The sequence below is a fragment of the Lolium perenne genome, chromosome 2 (genome assembly GCF_019359855.2).
Source record: "Lolium perenne isolate Kyuss_39 chromosome 2, Kyuss_2.0, whole genome shotgun sequence".
Taxonomy (NCBI): Eukaryota; Viridiplantae; Streptophyta; class Magnoliopsida; order Poales; family Poaceae; genus Lolium; species Lolium perenne.
In genome coordinates, this window is record NC_067245.2 from 189,232,630 (window position 1) to 189,242,629 (window position 10,000).

Genomic DNA, 10,000 nt, shown 5'->3' on the forward strand with positions numbered 1-10,000 from the left:
ATGCTATGCTTAGCAAACCCTAGTAGTGTGTAGCTACTCCTGAACCTGTTGATAGCATACTTTATTTTTGCTCTGCAACATCAAATGCCAAATGTTATTTCGTTGTTTCGATTGTGATGGTTTGAAAAGTGAAAATTAACAACCTTAATGAATCACCTGGGTGGATTGTTTGTGTGGTGGGCGGTTGCTCAGGGCTCCGACCCTGGAGTAACCAGTGGCAGGTGGGTGCCTGAGAGTGCGCAGTTGAATAGTGGTTTCCCTAGACTGCACCTCTGGTTTTCACCAGGGGATCGTGCGGGGGTTTATTATCTGTAATGGTTCTAAGCCTGTGAGTTTCACTTGTGGATGGCCACCCAGGATTAAAGAGATTAATATGTCATCCATGTCTTAGTTAGCTTCCAGTGCAGCCTTATGGTATTATGGGCTCTGCCGGGATTAAGTAAGTTGTGAGGCCAAACTTGTTGCTAGACATGATGATGGGGCTTGCAACCCAACGGGAACGGGTCTAGCTAGTTATGGTCGAAGCGTCCTTCTGAAAGATCTTGTCTCATTTCTTCTCTTGGGAAGGGTGGGTCGTAAGGTGAAAGTGCACAACCTCTCGAGAGTTAAACCTAAGATCTTAGCCGTGTCCCCGGTTACGGACAATTTGAGCTTTCTAGGCAGGGAATGTACGGAAGAATCTCATCATTGTTTTCTGAATGCAATTAAAATTTGATCAACCTTCGAAAACTCATGGGAGATGTAACCATGTGATTGTTCTAAACTCCATGGAGGATTTAACCATGGTGTGATTTCATAATGTCATTCAAAGATTTTCAAAATGTTTTGTTTTAAATAAAATGTAGGATAAAATTGGCTTTATGCAAATTTGCCTAAACTCCACTTGCCAAATATCATGTAGATAGTTATGCCCAAAACATCCACCATATAAGTGTCATTTGCCAGTACATCATTGTACTGACCTCCATTCGTGGGGCTGCATATTCAAACGTGCAGGATTTTCTGAGGAGAAGTACGTGGTAGGATCTCGAGTCTACATTCCAACATGACTGCCTGTGGCACATGAAGAAGATGAAGGCTCATTGATGATTTACTTTCCGCTGTGTTGATTCTGAGCTAGTCCATGTGACTATGCAATTTGTAAGGTTTTATTGTACCCTCTGGATCAACGATGTAGTAATTTGATACTATTGCAATGATTACTATATTTTGTAATGTGTGTGCTATCAGTGATCCCGGGAATAGCACTATACACAGGTATCTTGCCTTTACTAAAAGGTAGGGTGCTACAGAATGGTATCAGAGCATAGTGTTGCCTGTAGGATCGAGACCCTAGGTTTGGATTAGAAAATAGGAAGACCCTAGGGAAAAAAATCTATCTAATCCATCTTTATTTAAAAAAAAGGTTTGCTTTGTGAAACCTCTTGTATTCTCATCTACACCATTTTCAAAATTGTTTTCCTCCTTTCTTTAGATGACCCCTTATCAAAACTATCAAAAAGGACCGATGAAGACCGTGAGCCTGAAGTTTGGAACTGATGCTTCATGTGATATTCTTTGACTCTGCAAGAAGTGTTGCATGGGAGACCAATGAAGAACTTGAAGAAAGACTTCGATGCGCAACACATGAAGATACACCGAAGGAGTAAAATAGAAACTTGAAACTTCCAAAGCAGAAATAGACCAGACCACCATTAACTCTCTCTTTATTGAAACAACGCTAGCGTTAGAAAGTATTGATCTTACCAAATTGAGGTATGACCATACTAGTTTGTTTGTGTTTGAAACATATTGCTTGATGCTTGTTAGATGTTGTTTGTAAAATGATTTGCCTTGATCTGATGTGTTTGGGTAGGGAATGTTCTTTAGAATCTTTCTATCTATTCTCATCTACACCCACCCCAGAGAATGTTTCTCGGCAACTCGCCATGAAGACAACATTACTGAAACCAACCTAGATGTTTTCTATCAAGAAGGTGAAACGTAGAGTGTGAGATACGCAAAACTCTAGCTAGAGATCGATAGAAATGTTTTCAAAACAGGTCAATAATGGGGATTGAAACATTGATTTAATTCTCCATGGAACTTTTATCAAATGGTGAGGTTGACCAAGAGTTAGAATGCGAGATGTACCAAAACTGAATACAAAGAAATGATTGGGTGCGACATGGATTGGCCCCCATGACGACTACTCATATTGTTTACTCTTGTATGAAGAATGGTAAATCCAGAGAGACATACCTACAAGAGAGACGTCGTTGATAAGCCTGAACTATATGATGAATAGATATTATGCCCTTATAGTAGGCAAGTGCTGCCAACCGTAGGACTACGGTGAGTTTGAAGACCCAACCACTAGATAAAGAATAGCGGAAGACTGTCGATGACACCGACAAGTAAGAATATGAAGGATGCCTTGAAGTAATCTCATGTTGGTCTTTCGTTTGACCCAAGGAGTGACCCATCAGTATCAAAAATTAGTTCAACCAACCGTTTGTATTAGAAGTCGTACTATGAAGGGACCTTTAAGACTCACCTTGGAGAGATATGTGATTCACTATAGGTGAATAACAACTACCCATTGGATATTAACTCAGGAGCCCTAAGTCATAGATGTTTTCCAAATATGACCGATTATCAAGTCTTATCCTAGGATGTGCCAAGTCATATCGAACATGAGCTTAGCCTGAACCCAAGACCTAAGACTACCTAACAAAAGTCTCTTTAAGGGTGGTAGCACTCATGCCCATCTGAAACGCCAAAACTTTCTAGCCTTTCACAAATCTCGAGGACGAGATTTATTTTAAGGGTGGTAGTCTGTCACATCCCGGAATTTTCTAAATTTCGGAATGTAAAATAAAATTTAATTTAATGCTTCATTGATTGAACTTGATTGAAAATTCACAAAGAATTAAAAACTTTTCATAGGTTATTTACAAGTTAATTCCAAAATAGTATTTTTAAATACTTTTGATTTTAAAGTATTTTCAAAATCAAACATATCCTTGCTTTCAAAGTTTTCAAATCCTTAATGGATTTCTATTTAAGAAAATCAAACTATTGAAAACTATATTTGGAAAATATTGCCAAAGTAGCAATTAGGCCAAGTGCATGTAATTATTATTTATTTTCACAAATGGATTTTAAATAGGTTTCTTGTTTTCCTAAAACACTATTTTAAATTTTACAAATTTTATAAAGTTGTTTGGTATGCGTATGTTAAAACTATCCACATATAGTCATAGTAGCATAATTGTAATAATAATAATAAAAAAATAATAATTTATAAAATTTAAGTGTTTATGATATCCTATAAGAAGAAGAATAATTTTACAAACTTATAGGAATCTGATTCACTCAAATCGGAGTTACGAAACTCATTTTATAAAAGAAACAAGTAAAAAGAGAAAAGAAAAAGAGAAGGAAAAAAAAAGAAGAAATCGGCCCGGCCACCCGGCCGACCGGCCCAGCAGGCAGGCAGGCCCAGCCGGACTGAACCGACCGAGTCGGTCCGTTACCGTGAGCACGCAGGATTTTCGTGTTTGACAAACTTATCTCCGCTTAAATCAACTTTTCTTGAGCTACACAACTACGAATTTTAGATCCGTTTGTTTCTACGCGTTCCTAACTTCGAGACCCATCTTTTCCACCGACCTATGGTCTATATAAACTCTCCACGAGACCGCAGTTTCGTTTTCCTTTTCCTCCTCTCGAAATCCTATATCAACGAAATCTTGACTCGTTGCTTTGACCCCCTAAATCACTTCAAATCGCTTCGGGCTCTACACGAAAGTTGTAGATCTCGTCGAGATCTTTCAATCCCGATCAATCTCATCTCTTTTCATCCACCATACACGGATAATTTCGCTTCGCAAGGCGTCAGGTCTGACAAAGGGAATCTTCAATTAGTTCGTGCTCGTTCCACGAAATCCAAACTCCTTTAGTGAGTATGTAGATCTGATCATCCTCTACAACTTTCATGTTGAAAGTTTTTCGATTTGACGTACGGATTTATCGCTCATCTACAGATCTATTTCGAGTCAACCGGAGCCAAATCGAGTTTCAAAACTATCTCGAATCGTCATGACTTCAACACGGAAGTTGTTCCTCTCGTCAAGATCTTTCCATTGCCGCAAGTTTCACCTTGTTTCGTTCACCGAGCAAGGAGAAAATCGTGTTACAAGATTCAGATATTATAAGGTATAACTCAGATCTTGTCAAACTCATTAATCCGTTGTAAAAATTAATTTGTGCGTTTGATAGATCTATTAATTCTATACAACTTTGATGTAGAAAGTTTTTCAATCTGAGCAAATTTTTCTGTCAACTTTATGACATCATCATGACATCAGCATAGTCAACTCAGTCTGGTCATACTCAAACTGCAGTCAGCGGTACGGTCAGCAGTACAGTCAGCGGTACAATCAGTAGTACAGTCAGCAGTCAACTGTACAGTCAGCAGTCAACTATACAGTACAGTCAGCGTCTCAGTCAAACTCGGTCAAACTAATTTTAAATGTAAATTTTAAATATCAGATTATGTGTCTAACTTAGAAATTCATTATAAAATTATCCAGAGGTCCAAAATTTACAAACTTTATATCGTTGGAAAGCTTATAACATGTAGAATCCAAATATGCTAGAATACTGTATATGTTATGCATTAGTTTTCGAATCATAATTCAAATGATTTAATTAATCCTTTTTCAATATAAAAATCATATCAAATAATGTACTGGGCCAAATCTTATGTTTTTGTACTTTCTGGAATCCTCAGATCATGTACTTCAACTTAGTATAGGAGTTGTACAACTTTGATACGTGCACAAACTTGCTTTAGTAAAATCTATACAAATCAGTAATTTGACGATAATTTAAATTCTATAAATCATTTTTGAATAATTCCAGTTGGTCTAATCTTGTACTACTGTAACCTATCCAGGGAACTCAAGTTTATATTTTACTAAACATAATGCTTGCAGTAGCTAATTAATAAGGTTGTATATATTAAGTTGATACTCGATTAATGGTTTTTCTAAATCAAATTAAATGTCCAAAATACTTTATTAACATTGCACATATCGGAGAACACATAATGCAACACATACACACTACCTCTCCTGTGAAATAAATTGGTGCATAGCATGCATGCATGTCTATGATTGTTAATCGAATGTTTGTTTATTTTTGTTGTTGTTGTTGAATGGTGTGTTTATGTTGTGCTATATTCTATGTTATAGTTGTACGGAGAGGCACGTATTTTGATTAAGAGAAGTGAACGCGTTTCGACTACCAAAAAGGCAAGTGACACTCAAATCCAACTTATTTTAATTATGCATTAGTGTTTTGAAACTAGCATGCATGGTAGGATTTTGTTTTCAAAGTAAAGTATTATGCTATGCTTAGCAAACCCTAGTAGTGTGTAGCTACTCCTGAACCTGTTGATAGGATACTTTATTTTTGCTCTGCAACATCAAATGCCAATTGTTATTTCGTTGTTTCGATTGTGATGGTTTGAAAAGTGAAAATTAACAACCTTAATGAATCACCTGGGTGGATTGTTTGTGTGGTGGGCGGCTGCTCAGGGCTCCGACCCTGGAGTAACCAGTGGCAGGTGGGTGCCTGAGAGTGCGCAGTTGAATAGTGGTTTCCCTAGACTGCACCTCTGGTTTTCACCAGGGGATCGTGCGGGGGTTTATTATCTGTAATGGTTCTAAGCCTGTGAGTTTCACTTGTGGATGGCCACCCAGGATTAAAGAGATTAATATGTCATCCATGTCTTAGTTAGCTTCCAGTGCAGCCTTATGGTATTATGGGCTCTGCCGGGATTAAGTAAGTTGTGAGGCCAAACTTGTTGCTAGACATGATGATGGGGCTTGCAACCCAACGGGAACGGGTCTAGCTAGTTATGGTCGAAGCGTCCTTCTGAAAGATCTTGTCTCATTTCTTCTCTTGGGAAGGGTGGGTCGTAAGGTGAAAGTGCACAACCTCTCGAGAGTTAAACCTAAGATCTTAGCCGTGTCCCCGGTTACGGACAATTTGAGCTTTCTAGGCAGGGAATGTACGGAAGAATCTCATCATTGTTTTCTGAATGCAATTAAAATTTGATCAACCTTCGAAAACTCATGGGAGATGTAACCATGTGATTGTTCTAAACTCCATGGAGGATTTAACCATGGTGTGATTTCATAATGTCATTCAAAGATTTTCAAAATGTTTTGTTTTAAATAAAATGTAGGATAAAATTGGCTTTATGCAAATTTGCCTAAACTCCACTTGCCAAATATCATGTAGATAGTTATGCCCAAAACATCCACCATATAAGTGTCATTTGCCAGTACATCATTGTACTGACCTCCATTCGTGGGGCTGCATATTCAAACGTGCAGGATTTTCTGAGGAGAAGTACGTGGTAGGATCTCGAGTCTACATTCCAACATGACTGCCTGTGGCACATGAAGAAGATGAAGGCTCATTGATGATTTACTTTCCGCTGTGTTGATTCTGAGCTAGTCCATGTGACTATGCAATTTGTAAGTTTTTATTGTACCCTCTGGATCAACGATGTAGTAATTTGATACTATTGCAATGATTACTATATTTTGTAATGTGTGTGCTATCAGTGATCCCGGGAATAGCACTATACACAGGTATCTTGCCTTTACTAAAAGGTAGGGTGCTACAGCCGTGGCCGGCCGCCTCGAAGCTCCCTTCCTAAGGGGCGGTGGGCTGAATCCTTTGCAGACGACTTAAATACGCGACGGGGCATTGTAAGTGGCAGAGTGGCCTTGCTGCCACGATCCACTGAGATCCAGCCCCACGTCGCACGGATTCGTCCCTCCCCCCAACTCTTCATTTCGGAAAGAAGGTTCGAAACCCCATCGTGCAAGCTACGATGCCTCCCAAAATCTCTATGTCCTTTGGATAAAGCACCAAGTCATGGGGAAAGTACACAAAGGTCTAACGGAATGCACGTAGCAACTTGAACGCGAACTGCGGTGTCATGCACATGCATGTTTGAGAATTTACCAAGTCACTGACATACGAACCCGCCTTTGTGCGGAGAGAACATATGAACTCAATGTAGGTCTTTGCCGTAGACTTGAATGACAGTTCATAATCCGTGCATTCATAAGGCCATCCCGGATGGACGTCTAAGTCTGCAAAGAATCTGGATGCACTAGTGCAAATCCAGAATGCCGTGGTAACCAGAGAGGTATGCTCGCAACATGGGAATCATAGTTTTGGCACTTGCAAATATTGTGAATAACTTTGCCTGAAAGAAACATGGCGGAAAGACGGAATATCATACCAACATGACACGAGAAGTAACACTGATGTACTTCAGAAAACAACTGTAGCACCTCCATGGCGCGAGGCGTTCGTGATACAGTGAAAAAACGTCAAACGTCACAGAGAACTATAGTCGGGTGGACGCGCGGCGGTCGAGATACGGTGAAAAACCATGGCGCGCCAGCCAAAACGACGGTACCGGCTGAAAACGGCTAAGTCGGGGCGACGTCGGAAAACGTCTAACGACACGGTGAACTATAGTCGGGTGGGCGCGCGGCGGTCGAGATACGGTGAAAAACCATGGCGCGCCAGCCAAAACGACGGTACCGGCTGAAGACGGCTAAGTCGGGGCGACGTCGGAAATCGTCTAACGACACGGTGAACTATAGTCGGGTGGGCGCGCGGCGGTCGAGATACGGTGAAAAACCATGGCGCGCCAACCAAAACGACGGTACCGGCTGAAAACGGCTAAGTCGGGGCGACGTCGGAAAACGTCTAACGACACGGTGAACTATAGTCGGGTGGGCGCGCGCTGGTCGGGTAACGGTGAAAACCATGGCGCCGCAGCCAATACGACGGAATCGGCTAAAAACGGCTAAGTCGGGCCGACGTCGGAAAACGTCCAACGACGCCGAGCGTACAGTCGGATGGGCGCGCGTCGGTCGGGTTACGGTGAAAACCATGGCGCCGCAGCCAATACGACGGAATCGGCTAAAAACGGCTAAGTCGGGCCGACGTCGGAAAACGTCCAACGACACGGAGCGTACAGTCGGGTGGGTTCGCGCTGGTCGGGTTACGGTGAAAACCATGGCGCCGCAGCCAATACGACGGAATCGGCTAAAAACGGCTAAGTCGGTCCGACGTCGGAAAACGTCCAACGACGCCGAGCGTACAGTCGGATGGGCGCGCGCTGGTCGGGTAACGGTGAAAACCATGGCGCCGCAGCCAATACGACGGAATCGGCTAAAAACGGCTAAGTCGGGCCGACGTCGGAAAACGTCCAACGACGCCGAAGCGTCTGATCGGGTGGGCGCGCGCTGGTCGGGTAACGGTGAAAACCATGGCGCGGCAGCCAATACGACGGAATCGGCTAAAAACGGCTAAGTCGGGCCGGCGTCGGAAAACGTCCAACGACGCCAGCGTCTGATCGGGTGGGCGCGCGCTGGTCGGGATACGGTGAAAACCATGGCGCCGCAGCCAATACGACGGAATCGGCTAAAAACGGCTAAGTCGGGCCGACGTCGGAAAACGTCCAACGACGCCGAGCGTACAGTCGGATGGGCGCGCGCTGGTCGGGTAACGGTGAAAACCATGGCGCCGCAGCCAATACGACGGAATCGGCTAAAAACGGCCAAGTCGGGCCGACGTCGGAAAACGTCCAACGACGCCGAGCGTACAGACGGGTGGGCGCGCGCTGGTCGGGTAACGGTGAAAACCATGGCGCCGCAGCCAATACGACGGAATCGGCTAAAAACGGCTAAGTCGGGCCGGCGTCGGAAAACGTCCAACGACGCCGAGCGTACAGTCGGGTGGGCGCGCGCTGGTCGGGATACGGTGAAAACCATGGCGCCGCAGCCAATACGACGGAATCGGCTAAAAACGGCTAAGTCGGTCCGACGTCGGAAAACGTCCAACGACGCCGAGCGTACAGTCGGATGGGCGCGCGCTGGTCGGGTAACGGTGAAAACCATGGCGCCGCAGCCAATACGACGGAATCGGCTAAAAACGGCCAAGTCGGGCCTACGTCGGAAAACGTCCAACGACGCCGAGCGTACAGTCGGGTGGGCGCGCGCTGGTCGGGTAACGGTGAAAACCATGGCGCCGCAGCCAATACGACGGAATCGGCTAAAAACGGCTAAGTCGGGCCGGCGTCGGAAAACGTCCAACGACGCCGAGCGTACTGTCGGGTGGGCGCGCGCTGGTCGGGTAACGGTGAAAACCATGGCGCCGCAGCCAATACGACGGAATCGGCTAAAAACGGCCAAGTCGGGCCGGCGTCGGAAAACGTCCAACGACGCCGAGCGTACAGTCGGATGGCGCGCGTCGGTCGGGTAACGGTGAAAACCATGGCGCCGCAGCCAATACGACGGAATCGGCTAAGCCTGGCAGAAAATCTCTGCCGCGGCAGAGAAATGGCCATTTTCTCTGCCGCGGCAACAGTGTAGGGCTCCTTCACAAGCTGACGGGCAGGGCTCCCAGGGGGGGCTAAGTTCCCCAGGTATATTGGGGGGGGCTGGCATCCCTCCCTGTCAAGTTGTGGGTTCGTCCCACAACTTTTCTACGCCCGTCACGCAGCAACTATACGTTGCCGCGTGGCGTGTCACGCGGCGACGTTCGTCGTTGCCGCGTGACTTGTCACGTGGCGACGTTGGTCGTTGCCGCGTGTCAGGAACGTGGCGACGTTCGTCGTTGCCGCGTGACGTGTCCCGCGGTGATGTTTATCGTTGCCGCGTGACTGTCCCGAACAGAGAAAGCGCACGTTCCCCGTCTATTGGTGGGGAACAAGCGCCGTTGCCTTCAGAGAACGTCCCGTTTAATGTTGCCGCGCCACCGTGGTGACATGAGTGCGCTCCGAATTTGAGAACAACTGTGAACAGGTGTTGCCTCTACCTCTCCACAGTTAGTGGTAGGATACGTAACATTCTGCGCCGATCCTCAATCAACGGATGCCGTTGCCTTAAGAGAACGTCGCCGTGCAACGTTACCG